This window comes from Nannospalax galili, unplaced genomic scaffold (assembly GCF_000622305.1).
Source record: "Nannospalax galili isolate Female #2095 unplaced genomic scaffold, S.galili_v1.0 scaffold334, whole genome shotgun sequence".
NCBI classification, from domain to species: Eukaryota; Metazoa; Chordata; class Mammalia; order Rodentia; family Spalacidae; genus Nannospalax; species Nannospalax galili.
Window position 1 is genome coordinate 2820178 of NW_008336888.1, and position 22969 is coordinate 2843146.

The window sequence follows — 22969 nt, forward strand, 5'->3', positions numbered from 1 at the left end:
GTATTGAGATTGGTCTTTCACTTTTTTTTGTTTTTCATGAAATTGCCATACTGCTGTTATGAAATTTGGAAAAGTAGATACAATGCAATGTTCTTTATTTATCTTAACTTTGAATCAACCTGACAGGACATTAAAATTATGTAAGTCTTTTGTGACACAAATTCTTTTTAAGATTCATTTTTATTACTTTTAATTTGTACATGTGTCTTTAACTGAGTGTGGGTATGTGCACACAAGTGTAGGTATGTGCACATGAATGCCAGAGGTGTCAGAATCCCTGGAACTGGAGTTAATAAGCAGTTGTAAATTGCCTCACGTGGGTGCTGGGAACTGAACTCGGGTCCTCTGGGCTCCAGTGCCTTGTAATACAAATTATTACAAAAACGTTTCACATAATATTGTACTCATAATTTTATAATGAATTACACACTTATTTACTAAATTTCCTCTTGAGAAATTTCCAGGTTAGAGTGTTTTTGTTTGCTTATGTAACATTATGGACATGTATTTGTTATTTCAAAGTTTTCTTTTTTGTTATTTTTTTCTTATTGATTGCAAAAGTGAAAGCATACAGACATTTAGACAAAAAACAACAACAAAAACACGCATCTGTAATCCTAACCATATTAACACTAGCTATGTACCCTTTTAGGTTTTCTGAAGATTTCATGGTAATTGCATTCCTAGCAATTCACTACTAGTGACAGGAAAAAGAAAAACCTCAGAGGAACTACAGTAATGTGTAATTGTATACTCTAGCTGTAGCCACTTTGCTCACATACACACAGCAAACTGCAGAACTCAGCTGAAGAAAAGAAGCAGAGAATACTTAGGCTTCCATGGAGCCTGCCCTTGAACAGTGATGCTCACTAGGAAGACTGATATTAGAACAGATGGCTCAGAACTGAGATAACATACAGTTCCCGGGTAGAGGAGAAGTCAGAGGAAAACAAGAATGGATGCCACTGTCACCACGGCTCCTTTGCTTTTGTTGCTTTTTTAAAAAAACATTTTCAGGGCCCATTGCATTTATTATTAGTTTTATTTTCATAATATCTGATGCAGTTTTGTTGCTATACATATTTTGTAGATAAGGGAACTTACCTTTTATTTGTTTATATACATGTAGTTTTATTTCCACAGTACTGTCTCCTTCCCCTATGTTTTGGAAGCATGACTTACCTGTTAAAATAGCCAAGTTGTTGACAGTAAGACCCTATTACTGATGACATTTATACATATGAGCTGTAGAACAAACAAGTAGAAATAAAGCTGGTGTTGACTTCAGAGCCTCTACTGGCAGGTGGTCATAGTGCTGGAAGGTCCTAAACATGCTACTGGATGAAGAAAATAGTCATCCGCCCTCCCCAGCTGTGAATCCTGTGAATTACAACAACTGTCCAGTCAAGTTATGCCTACCAGTATAGTAGTGACACACAATATTATGGGAGTCCCCAACAACTCTGTAATTGTACTTAAGGTTCACTTCATAGGATGGAGCCCATACCTGACATTGCTATCAGACTTAGGAACCTGAAGCTAGAGCTAGACAGGTCACAGGGCATACGGGAGAGCCCAATACTAATTTTCTGCTAAATAGTATTAAACTGACTTCTGATGACTTATTGTTATACCCATAGATTAATACATCTCTCAGCTCTCACCAGAGAAGTTTCCTTGTACAGCAGATGGTAATTAACACAGAAACCCACAACTGGTGGATTGACCAGGTTCAGTAGATGGACCCACACTGAAAGACATTTGTGTACACAAATTAGACTCTATAAGCTTGAGAGAGAGAGAGAGAGAGAGAGAGAGAGAGAGAGAGAGAGAGGGAGAGAGAGAGAGAGAACAGTAAGTTGGGTGGAGGGCAGTAAGGGGAAAGGACCTAAATACGATCAAATTATGTTACACAAAAATCTCAGAAGTCAATAAAAATTTTTTAAATAGCCAAGTTGAAAGATTTTAAGAGAAGAACTGAGAAGTCTCTGATACAGCAGGCCATGTAAGTCTAAAGTCCGTAATAGGAGATCCTTGGTCTAAGTGTGAACACTTGCAAAGTCTTAACTGGATTTCCAAAGTTATATAAAACTTATATAAATTAGATAAAACTCATATAAAACATTGTCAGGCATGGTGCCTGACAGGTCCCAGCACTCAGGACCTGGAGGCAGGAATATCAAGGAATTCACAACCATCCTCCACTATATAGTGAGTTCAAGACCACTCTGGGCTACATGAAACCCTATTTCAATCCTGCCCATCCCCCACATCCCAATCCCCCCAGCAAAAAAAATATTTTTAAGATTTTATTTTTATTTTATGTGTATGAGTGTATTGCCTGCATGTATGTGAGTGCACCCGTGTCGTGCAATGCCGAGGCAGTCAGAAGAGGGCTTCAAATTCCCCTGGAACTGGAGTTAAGGACAGTTCACAGCCACCATGTGGATGCTGGGAATCGAATCTGGGTCCTCTGCAAGAGCAGTCGAGAGAGAGAGAGAGGGAGAGAGGGAGAGAGAGAGAGAGAACAGTAAGTTGGGTGGAGGGCAGTAAGGGGAAAGGACCTAAATACGATCAAATTATGTTACACAAAAATCTCAGAAGTCAATAAAAATTTTTTAAATAGCCAAGTTGAAAGATTTTAAGAGAAGAACTGAGAAGTCTCTGATACAGCAGGCCATGTAAGTCTAAAGTCCGTAATAGGAGATCCTTGGTCTAAGTGTGAACACTTGCAAAGTCTTAACTGGATTTCCAAAGTTATATAAAACTTATATAAATTAGATAAAACTCATATAAAACATTGTCAGGCATGGTGCCTGACAGGTCCCAGCACTCAGGACCTGGAGGCAGGAATATCAAGGAATTCACAACCATCCTCCACTATATAGTGAGTTCAAGACCACTCTGGGCTACATGAAACCCTATTTCAATCCTGCCCATCCCCCACATCCCAATCCCCCCAGCAAAAAAATTATTTTTAAGATTTTATTTTTATTTTATGTGTATGAGTGTATTGCCTGCATGTATGTGAGTGCACCCGTGTCGTGCAATGCCGAAGAGGTCGTAAGATAGCTTTGGATTCCCTTGGAACTGGAGTTAAGGACAATTCATAGCCGCCATGTGGGTGCTAGGAATCAAACCCAGATCCTCTACAAGAGCAATCAGTGCTCTTAACCACTGAGCAATGTCTCCACACCCACACCCCAGCAAAATTTTTAAAAAGAAAAAAATTTTAAACAGATTTAAATCAGACTCCTTCAAAAGGAAACAATGTCATCCGCTATTTCTGTGTATGCTGAAGTATGCTTTAAGACCCACTGAAACCAGAGGCTTTAATAGGCCCAGAGGGTCTTCCTGGAATTCCTAGCATCCCCAACTGCACATGCTTCTATGTTCTCATGAGAAGTTACATCTGAGCATCAGAAAAGCCAATCACTTAGTTTCAAGCAGCACCTGGAGTTAGTCTTAGACGTACAAGTGAGCAAAATGTTCCTTTTTCCAGATTCCAAGCCACATCCTGCACTGCCCAGCGAGCTTGCTTTTAGGAACATTTGTGTCTGCATGTTTATGCTTCCTTGGGTATTAGTCAATTCATAGTCTCAGGGAGGATTTCTAAAGTTCATAGAACTTAACTCCGCGGAACAATACAGCTTATATTGCAGAGATCAAGAAAGTGGCGGTGACACCTGGAAATGTTTCAAAGAGGTCAGGGTATCTTAGAGCCACACAGAAGGTTGCTAACAACATGAGTCCCAGTAGGATGAGAAGAAACACGGACACAACCAATTCCAGAAATCCAAAGCTGAGAAACCATTTAGAATTAAGAGGTCATAAACTCTCCTTATAGTTTCTAACACATGCTTTGAGGCAGAATCACTTAAAATGTTGGATATCCCACAACAATTTCTTGCCTAAACAAACAAAGGAAGAACAAAACTATTTCCTAGGGAATAATTGAATATGTTGAGCTACACAGAATCATGGATGTCACCAGGAAGGACCCTTAACTGTTGTAGTTCAGTCGACATTAGATTTGGCTGTACGACCACAATAATCAGCAAGGAGTTAGTCTTTAAAGAAGTGTTCCACATTATACAGAGTTAAATCTGGACCCTAGAAGTATGCGTTTACGTAAGCTTCCCAGAATATGAGTAAGTTTATGCAGCTCAGCGTCAAGGAAAGCCCTGATTGATTTAACCAAACCAGATGCAGAAACACCTCCACAAACTAGTAGGATTTATGTATAGACTATTGAAGTTAACTTCCTTTCTAGTTAGTAGAGAGCACTTTTTCTAATCTACTCTTAAAATAGGAATGCCTTTGCTTTGTGTGTAAGGGTTTGCAACTAATTTTTCCCTCAAAGGGCACAATTTATCAATTATGCACATTTTAGAAGTATTAAATTCCAGTTATCAATTACTTCATTTTAGAAATTAAATAAAGCAAGGTGGAAGTGGACTTTAGAGAGTGTATATAAAATAATATTTCTCTAAAATGAATGTAAAAGTAGTTTATAAGTTCATAAAATGTGCACATCTTTTAAAATATAAAATGTAACTAGGTAAGAATTTATTTTGATGAGCTTCAGAGCATCTTGCAAGTGTTCAGTAAGTAAGTCCCGTGCAGAAAATATAAACCCTGCATTAGTTTAAGATAGAGGTTAGCAAACATTCTGCCAAGGACTGAGTAGTAAATATATTAGACTTCTGCAGTCTTAAAATCTGTGTTGTAGCTTCTCCATAGTGGTCCGTAAATGAACGAGCATGGTAGTGTTCCATCAAAGCTGTATTTATGGACAAAGTAAATATTTGTCCATAAATTTTTAATCCCACATCACTTTCATGCATGCTGAAATCTCAATATCTCTCTCTCTCTCTCTCTCTCTCTTCCTTTTTTTCAACATTATAAATGTAATGGTTCACAAGCTATCCTATCAATGGGTAGCATGCCCAGTTTGGCCATGAGTCCAAGTGTGTCAGCTCTTGGTGATAAGGTTCAATAGATGAAAGACTTGATTTAAAGTTATTCTTACTCTGACTCTGGTATCCTTATCACTTCAAAGCTCCAATTTTGAGAAATAAACATACGCTCACCAAATAACAAAGCATTTCCATTATCCTCATTCTGGACCCAGTGTATGAACTTTAGAAGGTTCTCTAGCTTACTTTTTGGACATAAAAATATTTGAAAGTGAAATCTGATCATTTTCCCACTTGCCTAAGAAAGAAAGCAGCAGTATGTTTTGAACGGGACTGACTTTTGGTAATTCCAGTCAGTTGTCCATTTTGTTTACTAGACTACAACTCCTATTCAGTTACCTTTCTCCAAAGCCATTAATATCCTGCATTTGTACACATGTATCCAGAGCGTGACCAGAGTCTTTATTACATCAGTCACAATTTAGAAACTAAAAAAGCAGACGTAGGGGCAGAGGAAGAGTCTATGTGGGCAAAACTGATGAATTTGTCAAGTGTTTTGTGCATGCATATATATGGTAAAGTTGGTTTTGTTCTGTGTGTGGTACCGAGGATTGTAAAATTTGTTTAGGAGGAACAATTGAGTACAGTCTTTCTTCCTTTCTCCTTATTCAGTTTTTAATCAATAAAGGTTAATTTCTTATGATCTGTTGTATGTAATTAAATATGTGCATTCTTCTAAGAAATGTATTATCATCTGGGAGAGCCAGAGAAGTCAACAAATCAGGGCAGACATGATCAGTACCTATGAAGATATGATTACAATAGTTCAGGAAAGGAGAAATTATACTTACTAATGAAAATGCCAACTATGGGAAGAAAATTCAGAGAATCAGGAAATCAAATCATTTGCATCTGGATATAGACAAAGTCTTAATGGGAACATTAAGGAAATATTTCCAAATCTGAAATGAGGCTGAGACTCTGGCAAGATTTCCTAGCAGAAGAGATATTTGTATTAAATTTAATGTTTAGTAAGAGTTCCTAAGCTAGTAAAAGGAGAGTGGAAGTAGTGTTCCAGATATATAGACTGACATGTGAGAGAGCTACAGAGGCATGAGACAGCATGGCATGGTAGGAGAACTTAACTAATTTGGCACCAGTGTAGAGTTCTTGTCTGGAGCTGCAAAAGGAGAACATGGATAAAGCCTGCAGGGCTCTGGTTTACCATGCTAAGAAGTCTAGTGTTGTCTTAAGGCAGTGATAGCACAAAGGTAAAATAATCTCCCTATCCATCACAGGCCAGATTTGAAGGATGAGTAAAGATTAGCCAGTGTACTGCAGTGGAGAGAGCACACGAAGCAGAACCAGGGAGAGACACATATATAAACAGCATGTCGTGGTCAAGAAGTCTAGTATTTTTTTTTCAGTGTAATTCAGGGATAAAATGATAGGTTGTGCTGATGGTTCTTAGGGTGGATTGGCCCAATTTTCAGCTACCAGTAGCTTAACAAGTTACAAATGTCTGAATATTCAAGGATTAGTTTTCACAAACAAGTATGTGCCAATTCCAACATCGATTGGAGTTCTTTCCTTAAGAGCCTGCCAGTCCATCTTGAAGAGATACCCCTGTGTGTGACAAGCAGCTTTGGGCTGTTACTGAGTTGTACATTGAGGAATGTCAAGTCACAACTTCATTTGAATGAGATGCTTCTGGTGTAGTTGAGAAGATAATCTAGAGGAGATTGAGAATGGGAGCAGAAAGTAGTTTGTGCACTATGGCATATTCTAAGAGCCAGAGAGACAATAATGACTGAGCTGAGGCAGAGTAGAAGGCAGAGATTGGTATAAATTCTGAACAGTACTAAAAAACTATCTGAGGGTTCTGGATACTGAACAAAGACAGGCAGATTTTGGAAGGAAATCAAAACTTTTCAGCTACTAATCTGCAGAGTCAACCCCCCCCTTTTTTTTTCTTTCTTTCTTTTCTTTTTTTTTTGTGGCTTTGCCCTTAGAACACATGCAGTGCATGGTAGCCTATCATCTTTTTGGCCAGGGCACCAGCACTGCTGGGGGAATATAATATGTATAAATTTGGCCTGTTTCCTTAAACCACACACATGCACACGCAAACTGCAAGCACCTTGCATCCCAACTATAAAGAACTGAGCTGCCACTTGCCCAGGTGTGAGAGTCTTCCATATGAACCTAAATAAGTTAATTACCTTCTAAATCAGCACTCTTTGGAACAGTCATGAAAGATTTCAGAGTCTCCATAGCATAGCATTTATAATGTTATATATAACCATAATATGACCATTATATGTCAAAATATTATCTCTGAGATCTAAGTTGCAGGGAGTTGCTCATTTTCAAGAGGAGAACTTCCAGTCCCACAGTGATCCAGATTTCAGCTCTGTCATACAAACACTTTAAAGCAGCTGTCAAAGTAAAGGACTTTATAAATATAATTAAGGTCCTTAAGTGGCTGATTTTTAATTAATTAGCAGATGATCCTAGATGGACTTTATTTAATCAGATAAAATCCTTAAAAGGCTTGGAACTTTTATGAAGAGAAAGAACATTCTGCCAACCTTGAAGAAGTAAACCACCACAAGTAATGTCTGTGAGGAGAGCCGTGAGGCAGTAAGCTAGCTGTGGGAGCCGGCCAAACCTGGAAGTAATTGTCAGCACCAACCAGGGTGAAGCTAAAGCCTTCATAAGGCCACAGGGAAGAAACCTGCCCACAGTTTGAGCAGGCTTAGAAATACATTCTCCCCAAGTCCAGCAGCCAGACAAGAAGGCAGCCCAGCTGATACCTCATTTACAATTGTGTAAGACCCTGAACAGAGGACAAAACTAATTCCTGCTGGGCTCCTGACCTACAGATAGCCTGAGAGTAAATGAGCATTGCTTTACACTTCTAGATTTTGTGTGTTCTGTCACGCAACAAAAGAGATGTATTAAAACTTGACAGAAGGAAGACATCAGTAAACTGGAAGATGTGGATTAGAAATCATTCACTCTGAAGAAGAAAAAGAAAAAAGGCTTAAGCAAAGTGAACAATAACCCCAGGGACCTCTGGGAAATTTCCAAAAATGGGCAACATATGAGTAATTGTAATTCCAGAGTGATAGAAGAAAGAAAAATGAAGTAAAAAAATTAATTCTAGAAAATGTCCCAAATCCTATGCAAGATTAGAATTTACAGACCCAAAAACTCAGAAAAATTCCAAGTGGATTAAGTGCAAAGAATTCATAACCAGACACATTATAACAAAACTGCTGGAAACTAAATTAGAAAATCTACAAACCAGCCACAGAAAAATAGCACATAATGATGGGGGATAATTCAGATCTCTATGGACTTCTCTCCACAAGAAGGCCAGAGATGGTTTGGAGTTTAGAAGCTATGTGGGAGGTTAAAGTCAGTAGGATTTAATTATTGAATATGAGAAAGAAGAGTCTGCTTTGACCTTGAGGTTTTAGAATTAGGTGGCAATCACCCATGACAGAGAATTGAGTGGGAGGTTCATTTAGAGGCAAAGGATGGTGTGCAGGCACAATAGGAAAACCCTCAAACCATTTGGACATACCAATTGTAGGTTGCTGTGGAGTGCAGGAAAATAGCGTATTGGAAAAAGCACAAACTTTTCATTCCTAAGGCTTGTTGATTGTATAATAGCGTTCTCTTCATTTCTTAGTGCTTTGGGTCTCTTTTCTGCAAAATTAAGAGGTTATTGTGGGTATCCCATGAAAATGTTTTACAAGGTGGTGAGTAAAAATTCCACTCTCTATAAATATAGTTTCCCTTTTCTCCCTTTTAAGCCTTTTTAACTAGACATCTGGGTGGATATAGAATTGAAACATTTAGATATGAGTCTGGAGCACAACACAGTAGCCTGGCCTGGAGGTCTAAATTTGTCCTGTCCACAGTGCCTGGCAGCAGTGGGGCTGGCCAGCAGTGCCCAGAGTAAGAAAAGGTCTTCATTATCCAGTGCTGACTGCAGGACAGTGTGTCATGAGGGTGCAGGCAGAAAAGAACCCTCTTGGATGCACCTGTTCGTGAAAGGAAAAAACAGACATGCAGGGACTGCTGGCCCCCAGGCATTCTGAAATCCAACCAGAGAAGTGCTGAAAGTTTCTTCATTCTTATTCATTACTGTTCTGATAGGAAGGCATTCTCCATGGCTCATAGCTCTGGCCTCTTGGCTCTAGCCTCAGAGTTATCCATCATTTTCCATGAAATTGTCTTTGCACCTTGTGTTTTTGTTAGCTTGCTTTTTGCTGGAAGAACTTTGAAAGTTGAACGACCCTTCATTTTGCTCTGTCTTTGTCTCCTTCAGTCTAAGGTAGCAATATTTTTGACAGTATAATTCTTCAACTTTTTGAGTCTCTTGATTTTATTGAAGTTCACTAGATTAGTGGAAATCAAACCTACATATCTCATCAAGGCAAGGCCTTCTGTACTTCAGGATTCTGCTGACACAGCTGGGGGACATTACTCTTATGTCTAAGAGCCACTTTTGTTTGAATAGTTCTCTGAGACACCAATTTCAGTATGTCTGAGGCCTTAACAAAAAATATTATAGACACAGTCTTTGTGTCATCTCTAGACCAGCTTTTCCTGGCTGTGTCCTAGATTTGACCTTTGCCTGGAAGTCATTCCTTTGTTTAATGTCATTTTCCATTTGCTAAAGCAGGAAACTTTCAGAACTAGCAATTTTTGCCCCCTTTTTTATTTAGCAGTCCTTTATTAAGCTTATACATGCACCCACTTTCTGATTTTAACATCACAGGAGGTAGAAGCTGGGAGCAGACTTATCACTGCCTAGAAGGCTTAGCTCCATCACATAGTCTAAGCCTGCTTGCTGCTTTCCATATCAGTGCAGGTAACAGTGTTACTGGACTCTCTAACCCTTCATAGCCAGTATCCCTCTGTACCATTTTTCTTACCCCCAGCTTCTACTATCCTCTTTGAAGGATCTTAGGCATTCACTGACACTTTCTTCCTGCCTTCACAGACTTTTTTTCTTCCCTACTCCGGATCCCATTCTACATCTTGAGCTTCTGTTACAGTAGCACCCTATTTACAAATATCAAAATCTCTATTAGTCATCTGTTGCTATGTAGCAAATTACCCCAAAATTTGAGTAGCTAGAACAATAAGTATTTATCTCTCACGGTCCTCTTGAGTCAGAAATTTCAGGACTTGTTTAATGGTTGTAATTGAGGGTCTGATAACATCAGCCAGAGCTGCAGTGAAGTCATCTGAAGGCTTTGATAAGGCTACAGGATCTACTTCCAAAATGACACTCACATGGCTAACAATAGGAGGCTTCCGGGTGCTCACCTCAAGAATCTTCCCATAGAGTTGATCAAGTGTTCTTGATGTGGAAGCTGGCTTCCCCTAGATCAAGGAATCCGAGAGCGAAGGGCAGAAGCCAGTGGTTTTTATGACCTAAGCTTAGAAGTCCTTCATTATCATTTCTATAATATTCAGAAGGTTGCATAAGTTAGGCCTACCCAATGTGGAAAAAAGTACACAAAGAAACAGATAACAAGAAGCAAGGATCATTAGACTGTCTTGAAAATGAGCTTGCAGTGATGACCAGCAGTAGAATTAGTCAAGGCGTAGACTGAGGAATGGGATCTTCCTAGGGGGAATAAAATGTAGAAAGAAAAACAAAGACATAGTAGGAAAGCAAGCACATAATGGTATTTTAGAAGTCAAGGAGCTGGGAGTTGGCTCAGTCAGTAAAACAAGAAGACCTGAGATTGGACCTTCATCAGTCAAGTTTGTTTATTTTGAAAACACACAGGCCAGCACTTGGGAAGCATGGGCAGGTAGGTCTCTGTGATTTTGAAGCCAGCTTGGTCTATATAGCAAGTTCTAGGCCAGCCAGGGATACATAGCAGCGAGATCCTGCCTCAAAAAAACAAAACAAAAAGCTGAGCATAGTGGCTCATGTCTGTAATCTCAGTGCTGGGGAGGTGGAAACAGGAGACTCCCTGCAGCTTGTGGCTCAGTGAGAGACCCTCTCTCCAAAAATAATATGGAGAACTATTGAGAAAACACCCAACATTGACCTCTGGCTTACATGCACATATGTACACACAGACACAGACACACACACAGACACACACACACACACACACACACACACACACACACCCCAAATATTTTTAAAAAACGAGCGTCTAGCTTGGATAAAATTATCCTTTTTAGATAACATAAAAAAATTGAGTGATGTAAGAACTGAAGAGACCACTGTGTTCAGCATTTAGGACAGCATTGATAGCATAAAGGAAGCCCTTCAAGCGGAAAGATAAAGCTAGAAACCACGCTACAGTAGGCTAAGAAATTAATGGAAAGTGAGAACATGGCGAGGATGAGCCTGGGGGGCGGTCTTGTTTAGTTGGTTAGTTGATTTGGTGTTTTGTTCCTTTTTTATTTAAATAAATGATTTATTGAGAATTTTATACATGCATATAAGGTATTTTGATCAAATCCATGCCCACTCCCTCCCCTCCAACTCCTCCCATATCTCCCCATCACTTTTTCTGATAACTTCATGTACTCTTTCTTCTTCGATTGATTGATTTTTATAGGGCTTTTGGCTACTCTAACATTCCCCCCTCCAAAGAGGTAGCCCTAAAATCTTCTAAGGATTAGATACAAACTCCAAATACTTGGAGCCAGCTTTCAGGCCCTCATGCATGTCCATCTTCACATTTTTGTTTAATCTTCTGTGTTTATTCTATAAAAATTCATATTATTTATCACAAACTAAAACTGCATAGAATAATTCCTAAATATTGTATATTTAAGGTAAACTTCACTACATGTTAAATTTACCACATACTGTCTTTTTCTCAAATCACAAAAATCATTTCCCAGAAATCTATACTACTTCCCTTATTGTTGTTCAGGACACAGCTGTCTGCAACTAGCAATTCCATTTGGGAAGGCAGGATTTTATGCCTTGCTCCCCAGCGGCAGTCACAAGGTTCTTTTATTGTTGCTGACATTAAGATAGCTAAAATCAACAGTGAGGTAAACACTTCTTAGGACCACCTGGCAAGTATTTTAATCCAAAATATTCTGTAAACATTGATTCCATTTGAGTACCAGGAACTACTGTCCATTTGCCATAAACTACATTTTTATTTTTAAACAGTAATCAAACAGCAAAAAGTGGACTATAGATTCAGTTTCTTCATTTTTCTCTTTAAAATATTTTTAGTTTCATCAGTGATTCCAGAAAAGTCAGATTTCTCTGAGGGAACCTAAGTGCCTTCCCAAGTCAGCAGCAGGAGTGGATGAGGCCAGAACAGGTTTGATCATTAAGCATCTAATACACAGAACATATTTGGAATGTCTTCATTTGTTGTTGGGAGGTACATTTATTCAATTTAAATTAGATACAGAAGTTTGAGATTGAGTTTTTGTTTCCTGTGTGTCTTAATTTCTTTGTAAAAATCTTTTACAATATGATCTTTTTAGTCTTTTACAAGAAATTGCAAAGATGAGGTTGTAATAGAGTACCTTATCCAGTCCCAGGACTGATTTCTGGGGTTTTCTACAAACCCAATAGCAAGAAATTGATTAGGGATTATTTCAGCTGCGAAGCTCAAGCTAAAACACTGCTGAGACTACTGGTGCTCTCTGTCCCTCCCTGTAGTAAATTTCAGATACTAAAATGGAGCTTTGGAGAAAACATATTAAAGATTCCTTAAGCTTTTTACAAGACACTTAAAGTCTTTTCACAAGCCAGGGCTCTGCCAATGTGAGTTCTTGATGTCTAAACATAAAGGTTTTCACTGAATTTTAAATGTGAATTTTAATATAGAGTGCTTGGGAGAAAGGTTATGCAGCTGCACCATTAAAGCATGGTATTTTGCCATCATTAACTTAGGATAAATAGTGATTAGGAATATTATAAAGATTTTGACATATATAATATGATTGTCTTTCATCATAACCTATTACCACAAGTCTATTTAACAAACATATCTACTGAAAGACAATGTCATACCACTGTGCTGTGGCACTTTTAATTATTTCCAGGATATTGAAGAACCTATTATTTAAAGGTCAGAATAATGCCCAAGATATGGCCAAGCCCAGTGAGTGTCAGATGCATGGAATGTTGAATGACTTCATAGTTATGAAATTATTTCATTTCTCATGATAATTCTTGACTTGCCAAGTGAGTGAATTTTAAGAACTCTGAGAGCAGATTTTAAGATAAATGTGAAGTAATCCATACTTTTGGAGTCAGGGACTTCCCTTCAGGCATTAGTTCATGTTTGACTTGCTTGACTCACACTTGGGGATAAAATGAGTTAGAACAAGGTCTTAGATACCACATTCCCTCACTGGGAAAGAAAACCAACTTGCACAACTTTGGCTGGCTCATGTTTCTTGTTACACAGGCTCTAAGAAGCCGCGGTTGCCATGAAATACTTTATTTAACCTTTATAAAAATGTTTTCTTAGTATGGCAAGCCAGTTTAGTTAAATGAAAATAACTATGAATTTTGGATTTCTTTTCTATCCATCTGTTGACTTCTTTTTTTTTTCTCTAATAAAAAATTTGTGATAAGAATTATAATTGCTGTAATGACCAAAAACCGCATTTAAAAAAAAAAAAACATTCTATCTTTTCTTAGAACACATGTTAGCATGTCTTCTAAATTAAACTAAATTTTGCTGAACAATGAATGTTACATTTGAGAACAATTTAGAGTTTCATTCAAACGTTGGGAGATTTCTTTATACTTGCATTTAGTCAAAATTGATTTTCTAAACAAACGAAACTTGACAACTTTAACTCACAAACTTGAGTATTTATCCAAACTTGAAAGACTCTCACATGGCCTCTCCAGTTTATCTTGTTGGTTTCTGTTTCCCAGTCCACCTAAATTATCCTTTATTATTTCATCCAACACATTCCAAACGCTTCCTCTAAATGATTATGTACAACCAGGTTCATGATAGCCATGGACTGTCCTGCTGTCAAAAGAGTGTATAACACCAGAGCTGAGGCTGTTAGTACTACTCCATTAAATAATAAGAACATTTTCATTTGTTTTACAATGATATACATTTATATCTGACTTCATGATGGAAAATTCAAAAACCATTAGTGATAAGTTTAAATAAAATACTTTTAATATATGAGAGAACTTGCTAATTGAACCTTTTTGCAAAAAAAAAAAGTTTCCCCTAGTTTTGAGCATTGATATTTAGATGATTTTTTTGAGGAAAGACTGCCCATTATATATCCCATTGTTTGCGAAATATCGTATAACTGGAAAGTGCCCCTGCTAGTCATGATTTACTTTATATATATATGTATATAGTATATTTTTATTTAATTTTTGTGTATTTCATACAAAACATCTTAATCATCTTTAGACCCCCTCCCCCATCCTCACCCTCCCATACCCCCCCACTGGATTTCATGCATTCTGTCATTTATGTTAAGGACTGTTGAGTCAAATTAGTATACGCAGAAGTTCTAGTCAGCCTATCTAGAGTCACTCCCTTAAAGAAGATCAGCTCTCCCTCACCCAGCAGTAATCAGCTGGCATTAATTCTTTGGCTAAGGTTGGAGCCTGCTGCCCACTTCCTCAGTTCTATGCTAGCTTTTTGTCTGCTTGAGTTTGCATGGGTCTTATGCATGTGGGTACCATTGCTATGGGTTCATATGAGGAGGTCCCAAAGCATGTAAGACTCTTGTTTCCATATGGTCATGTACCTCTTCCCCTGGCTCTTACAGTCTTTCCACCCCCTTTTCCATAATGGTCCCTGAGCCCTGGGTGGGTGAAGTTTAATATAGGAGTTCTGTCCAGGGACCAACACTCTGCAGTCTCTTATTCTCTATGCTTTAGCCTTTTGTGGCCTTTCATGTTCGTTGCCCTCTGTTGCATGAGAAAGCTTTACTGATAAGAGTTGAGAGATGCATTAGTATTCTCTCTGTCCCTTGTTTCACTATGTTTCATGAGCCTTAGGTATAAAAATTCCATTGTAAATGTGTCACTTAGGTTTAGATATCTCACAGACATTCTCTGTGATCAGTTGTGGAACTCTGTAATAGCTCTCTTATAAAAGAAGCTTCTTTGATGAGTGGTGACTTGCATACTTTTCTGTAAGTATAAGTATCCATATTTAGCATATGGTAAGAAATTACATTTGTCTAGAGTTGGGACAGACTTAGGGTTTTCTCTAAGATCTTTGACCTCTCCAGCCATGTGTATTTGGCTGTTTACAGTACCACACATGAGTTCCCTCCCTCTGAATGGGCTTTAAGTCCAATTAGGTAGCTGCTGATTACCCCCAAGATAAAAGTGCCACTATTGCACCAATGTTGTTTGCTCTGCCAGTCATTGATGTGGTTATTAGTCCTTGAAGCTGGGGTTGGACCATCAATTGATGTTCTTCCTTAGTAGCTTTTGTAGTGCTCTCCAAAGCTATGAGAGCTAGCCTTCAGGGGAGGCAACTTCCAGGTCAGTTCCAGCTCCATTGCTCCAAATCCTGTCTTCAGCAATAGGGTCTTACCTTCAAGTTCTGAGAGGCAATTAAGGGCTGTGGTAATAGCCTGTGTAATTTGGAGAGTCTTTTGGACTACCCTGGTCAACAACTCAAAAGGCGGTTTCTCCTGTCTGGCACTGACTCTCGTTATGTAGCCTTCAGCCATACAAATGGACTAATGCAGAGGTATTGTCTGTGTAGTTTTTCAGCAGGCTTTTGAATTAATGCATATTCTTCTTCTTCAAATTGTGTCTTTTGAGTATGTGAATGGTCAAAGACTAAACAGAGCCAGTGCCTATTGGCAGCTGATTGCTGCTGGGTGAGAGAGAGTCGGTCTTCTTTAAGAGAGTGACACTAGATAGGCTCACCAGACTCCAGTGGATGAACTCAGACTGAGGGACATTTAGAAACACAGACTTGACTCAGTAGGCTTTAACATATATGACAGGATGCATGAAATCCGATGGTGGAGGCTATGGGGCAAGTGCAGATATGGAGGGGGGTATAAATATGATCAAGATGTATTGAATGAAATTCACAAAAATTCAATTAAAAATATGTATATGGTGAAAAAAAGTCCATGAACAGATTCTTGAATTTAAACTTCTGGTTTTGGTTATTTATGAAAGATAATGTTCAAAATGTTCAATGGTTAATTATAGATGTGTTGAAATACTGATTAATCCTGAATGTCTGGTAGAAATATGTGACTTTGGACATGGCAATTATGAACTTGATAATAAAATGACAGAGTGCACTGGTTGAACTCTTTAGTCCCAGCACTTGGGAAGCAGAGGCAGGTGGATCTCTTTGAGTTCAAGGCCAGCCTGGTCTACATAACGAGTTCCAGGCCAGCTGGGGCTACAAGGAGACCCTATCTCAAAAATACCAAAAAAAAAAAAAATATGGGTAATATCCTTTTTTTCCTCTATTTTCACTGTTTCAGTCTCTGATGTTTATTGATAAGCAGTGGTCTCAGGGGAAATAGCAGTAACTGACCCAAGGCTTCACTGCTTTTGACTTTCCCTTCCTCTACCATTCTCTCTTGGCCAAGTCCTTTCCATAACCTCCACCTCTCCACGTCCCCAGGAATCTACATCCATGCCTCCTAGCTGCCCAAAAGTAAGATTTGACCTTCTAAAACAATTATTTGTATTCCAGTATGACTGCCATCTCCAGGATCAATAGTCAATATATTTGGATTATGGTCAAAACTACTAGAGGAAAGGAAACTGAAGACTTCATAGCATAAAATCAGTTTTCCAAATTATGTTGTCAAGAAGTATTAGTTTGAAGCCATCACTTGCCTCTTTTATGACTTGTCTTTGTTCCTAATGCAGTTAATATGCTTTAGATTTTAATTTTATAGAGAACGAATCACTTTGTCCCAGATATCACATGGCTGTTAAGCTGTTGCTTGCTTTTACTTTTCAGAAATAATATTGTCATTTTTATTGCATTTCAACCTTTTTTTCATGTTATTTGTTTAGATAACTAAAATCTGTCAATCTGTTAACTCCCCCAGCAGAGTACCTCTGAACCCCTACAACAATTTTTTTCTTACTCTCTAATAAAAGTTTGCAGTATAAATCTTCAAAATCTGTTTCTCCTATTGTTGTCAGCATTTTGGGACTAAATAAAGTGACTCAGTCTTCTTTGTACCCACTCCTTTTCTCTGATGAAATGTACAAAAACAGCTCATTTGCTTAGGGTATTTAATAGCTATCTGTCTCTTAGAATATTTACTCAATTCTTAAAATAAAAGAACCTATTACCCTAACAAAGCCTCACACAGTCATATTAAACTGCTGCAATTATATGAGATAGCAATTTAGCAAGCCAGGCCTTCTGAGAGGGTCTATGGAGGCTTCAGAGATGAACTGAGAATCACATCACCCTCCTAGAAAGTACAGGTGTAAAAGCTTTGACTCTAGCTAGAACCTGTGACCTATTGTAAAATAATATACATTTATAGTTAGACTATAAATTGGAAATAGACTATAATTAGAAATTACATGAAAGCATATAAAACGGACATGAAAAAGGAAACTTAAAACACATAACCCCACAGCCTAATTACTGTTAATATTCTGTCACACACACACACACACACACACACACACACACACACACACACACACATAGGAAGGGAGGGAGAAAGGGAAAGAGGGAGGGAGGGAGTGAGAGGGGGAAGGAAGAAGGGAGGGAGAGATTTTGTAATACAGGATGCACTTTTTGGTAATCTTTTATATTAATCTATTGTTATCTAATACTATTAACATCTTTTCCTTGAATTTTTTCAGTAGTTTGAGAAGACTCTGCAGCATAAATTGATTAAAAATAGAGATTCTGAGTGAGCACATGTAAAGGTCTTGTACTTTTCCTTCCCCAACACTGGGGCCCTGAAGAAATCACTTGGCCTGAGGTGTACTGTGTTTTTGTTTTGTTTTGTTTTGTTTTGTTTTGTTTTGTATTTTTCTCTGTAAAACTGGAGGGGGGTACTCTACCTTATAAAAAAATGTTTTAAGGAATAAATAAGTAAATGTCTAATAAATGGTAGGTGTTAATCACTTATATGTATTTGATCTTTTTGAGACAGGGTCTCCCTGTAGCCCCAGCTGGCCTGAACTCACTATGTAGACCAGGCTGGCCTTGAACTCACAGAGATCCGCCTGCTTCTGCCTCCCTAGTGCTGGGATGATAGGTGTGTGCCACCATGCCCAGCTTTACTATATATTTTTAAAATATTTTATGTATATAAATGTATTGTCTGCATTTATGTAAGTGCACTTGTGTTGTACAGTGCCCACAGAGGTTAGAAGAGGGTGTCAGATCCCCTGGAACTGGAGTTATAATTATAGACAATTGTTAGCCACCATGTAGGTGCTAGGGACAGAATCTGGGTCCTCTGCAAGAGCAGCCAGTGCTCTTAACTGCTGAGCCATCTCTCCAGCCCTGTGTATTTTAACAATTTTCTGGTACTACCATATTTTCATTATTAAAACAGTGCCAGAATGAATATTTATTCCAAATCATTGGACACATTTATATAATGTCCCCTTCCCATAGTTATAATATGACATTAAGATAAATTCTTTCATAGAATTGATGAGTCAATAAATACCTGAAACTAAGATTTTTATATAAGGCTTACCCTCTAATGAAATTTTCCATCCCAACCAACATTTTGTGGGATGCCAGTTGTTTCATGCTAATTACATGGCATTTGTGACTTTTGATGAATTCAGACACTCTTGAGGGAAAACTTACAAACACACTCTGTGAAAACTAAACTCCTCAATAGTCCTCATGTCAGTGATCACCTTCAGCAGCCCTCATATCAGAACAGTGGTCACTATCAGCAGCCCTTGTATCGTGGAAGTGGTCACCCTGGACAACCCTTGTATTGTGACAGTGTTCTGAAAAATTGCTTTGAAAAAGGTTTTGGAAGTACCCTTTTTCTTTTTCCTACCAAAATAGACTGCACCAAAGAGTCCAAGTTATCCACCCAAAAACAATTCATTTCCACCAAATCATTCTTTTAGATGAGAAATTGTATTCTAAACATTTTAAAGGATCTGTAGGGTCCAAAGAGTTTCAATGTTCAGTAATGGTGACATCAAGCATTAGCCATTACATAGACATGTTTCTGCATGTTTTTTTTTAATCATTATTTCAGATATCTTGTTCATCCTTAAATTTAACTGCCTTGAAGAAGTCACAATGAATAATATACTTCATTTCATTGTTAGGCCAATTTACCAGTAGGACACATACCATCAATTCTCCTTAAACTCGTATAATTCAGACAGGCAATTTAACTTTGCTTTCCAGATATTATTATATAGATAAGTGTTAGTTGTTTGTTTGTCTTTGATTTGGGCTTTTTGGTTTTTGGTTTTGGTTTTTTTGGTTTTTTGGTTTTTTGAGACAAAATCTCCTTGTAGCCACAACTGGGCTGGAACTCACTATGTAGACCAGGCTGGCCTTGATCTCACAAAGATCTGCCTGCCTAAAGCCTCCTCAGTGCCGGGATTAAAGGCATATGCCCCCTATGCCTAGCTTAGTTAAGATTTTAATATCTTAATTTTCACTCATGATGCTTACTTATCATTTTTGTTTACTTGGAGTTTTTTAATTTTTAAATTTTATTTATTTTATTTTATATGTATGTGTGTTGCCTGCATGTATGTAAGTGCATGCAATGCCCACAGAGGCCAGAAGATGGCATATAAATCTTGAATTACAGTTAGCCATCCTATGGGTGTTGGGAGCTGAACCTGGGTCCTCTCGAAAAACGGCCAATTCTCCTAACCACTAAGGCATCTCTTCAGCCCTGGTTTACTAGAAATTTTAATATCAGTATTTAAGTGTCTGAATTATAGCTCTGAGAGATTACACTGATTTGTGGTTAATATCATTATCCATATAAAATGTATTTCTTTGGTTTGAAAGATCATTCAAAACAGAAGTTTTCTGAATACTGCGATTTAACTTTGTACCCATTTTATGCATAATGGTCATTGCTAAAATTTGTGAATATTTAACTGTTATTATTAATCTTGATTCATTTATTTCTTCAACAAATGTATTAAATGCCTACTATGCTAAAATCTTATGCTAATCAATTTAAAAATTTATCAAATGATATTTAAGTTTTAATATACTAATATATGTTTTTGTACATTAACAAATTAATGTATATTTAGTTGCTTATTTCACTTGAATTACATGTTAATGCTTTACTGTTACTACCCTTAAATTCACTGAGTATACTGAATTATAAAATTTTTGGAGTTGTTTTAATTTTTGGTTTCTCTTTAGGATATTACACATCACCGAAGAGTAAATTGTTATAAAATATAAAACCAAACCATATGTGCAAACCATATTAACATGTTGTTTTTGAGGTAGAAAACCTTGACAATAGTTTTTAAGTAAATAATTAAATATATTAGTTCACAGAAAAGTATTTAGTACATTTATCATTTGTTTTAAATTATAGTTTACAATGTTTACTTATATCTCCTCTTCTCTCCCTTACTGTACTGTCTTTTCCTAGATTTCGTCTTATTTTTCTTTCCTCCGGACTATATCAATTCAGGAATTCTCCCTTTAGACATGTTTGTGGGTGGTCCTCAGAGCCAATCTCTAACTCCTGGACCACTAATTCTGTTTTAAGCTTTATTTTGTATAGAAAAAAAAAAGTGAGTAAAAGTATGTATACTCCCATCTGAAGTCTTAGGTAGTAAAATTACAAATTTAGCCTGGCTGGCAGCACAGCCCCAGGGTCTGCTGCAAAAAGAAAACATGTCCCTCAGGATCTCCCAACAATTAAGACCACTCTGTCCCCTTCCTTACTGCTGCTTTTAGTTATCATTGAAAAGATCCAACAAGAGTGATTCCAGGTTAACTTTTTCACCCAATGTAAAATATTAGACACTAGCTAAATAGACCAAAAATAGTGAAAAGTCTAGGTTGATGGGAAGGTGATAGAGAAAGTGAGTCAGTAAGGGGCAAAGATTACCAGCCTGGTGACTCTACCATGGGAAAGAGAACTGAGGTGCTCCTGGCCCTTCTGAATTCCTTTCTATAAATTTCTCTCTTAAGAATATAATGTTGAACTCCAAGATGGTAGCCAGCAGGAAGCTGATGATGGAATTTGAAGAGATCCACAAATGTGGAATGAAAAACTTCCATTAGCATCCCGGTTGATGAAGCTAATTTATTGACTTGGCAAGGGCTTATTGTTTCTTGCAACCCCCATATGATAAAGGGGCCTTCAGAACTGAAATCAACTTTGCAGCAGAATATCCATTCAAACCACAGAAGATCACATTTAAAATGAAGATCTGTTTCACCCTAACGCTGACGAAAAGGGGCAGGTTTGCTTGCCAGTAATTAGTACTGAAAACTAGAAACCAGAGATCAAGACTGACCAACTAATCTAGTCCCACCCCCATCCCACACCCCCACACCTCCTCTGCCCCAGCCTGAGCACCCACTCCAGGCTGACCTAGCTGAAGGATACTCTAAGGACTGTAAATTCTGTAAGAATGCTGAAGAGTTTACAAAGAAACGGAGAAATACAGTTAGCCCAGAAGGTTGAAAAAACTCCCAATTTCTTGCATTCAGTTTATTATTTATTTCCCCACACTAAGGCCCCAACTCTTCCATAAAGAAGAAGAAGCAGTTCTGGCAGCTTCTCCTCTTCTGTGTCACACTACCCCAGGTGGTAGTTCAGATTCTCCTAATGCCAGTTTATAACATTCTTTTTAAAAATTTTAAAACAAACATCCATACTCCTCCTGCTAACAACCCCCACTCCCAGGGAGGGGAAAAATAAAAGCCATGTAAAGAGAAGCCATTTACATAAAAATTTAGGTAAATGATTCCACAATAACAGATTCAGTGGGCAAACCCCACTGTCCATGTCCATGGTTACACTGCCTGGCTAGGCCTATGTAAGGAACCCTACAATGCCAGGCTTTTAGTGACCTTGGAGGGAAGGTCTATCAGTAGAGGACAGTGTGCACTTGTGTGATAAATTTCTTTCCAGAAATGCTCCTGAGGCCAAAGGTTAGCACCTCTCCCTGTAGCCATGTTAGAATATTCACTGGTTATCACAGGCAAAGCAAAAGCCAGAATATCTTTTTGAAAGCAGGCTTCTTGGCAGCTGGAGAGATGGCTCAGCAGTTAAGAGCACCAGCTACTCTTGTGGAGGACCCAGGTTCGATTCCCAGCCCCCACTTGGCAGCTAACAAATATCTGTAACTCGAGATCCAAGGGATCCGACACCCTCTTCTGACCTCCATGGGCACTGAACCACACGGGTGCACCTACCTACATACAGGCAATACACTCACTCACATAAGATTAAAAAAAGCTTCTCCTGGCTGGGTGTGGTGTGCACGCCTGTAGTCCCAGCACTTGGGAGGCAGAGGCAGGCGGATCTCTGTGAGTTCAAAGCCAGCCTGGTCTACATAGTGAGTTCCAAGACAGCTGGGGCTACAGGGAGACCCTGCTTCAAAAAGACCCAAAAAAACTTCTCCATCACCAAGTTCCATTGGAATGTGCCAAGGAGCTCCACAACTCCTCCTCACAGCATCCCCACCACTGCCCTCCCTACAATGGTTTGACCCTTTGAGGGGTTGGAGTATGGTGGGACTCTGCTTTGTAGCCAGCTTCCCCTTCCTTTAGAGCAGCTGCTGGTCCAGTCCAGAGACAGGATGCCTCCCCTCTCCCTTTGGACTCACAGCATTTGCAGAGTCAAGCTCCACTTGAAGCTCTGTCAATAATATCCTTTTGATGTGTTTTATATTGTTTCGATTGCCTTATTTTTCCTTTTTAATTTTTCTTTTTTTGTATTTTTTTCCAGTTTATTATTTATTTAATAACCACATACTTAGAAGAAGCATTTCATTACAACCACATTGACATATTCAGTAACAATTTTCTGAGCTAAGATGCATCTTTTTCAAAATTGGCTGTAAATTTTTAGGTTAAAAGTTAAAT

At 38.2% G+C, this 22969-nt stretch overlaps 1 protein-coding gene and 1 pseudogene across 4 annotated transcripts in view; both read left to right on the plus strand.

Annotated features, from left to right (window-relative positions):
- Window positions 1–22969, plus strand: part of Vps13b (vacuolar protein sorting 13 homolog B) — a 723076-nt gene that overhangs the window by 606636 nt on the left and 93471 nt on the right. The window lies entirely within an intron of this gene.
- Window positions 21086–21563, plus strand: LOC103732838 (annotated as a pseudogene).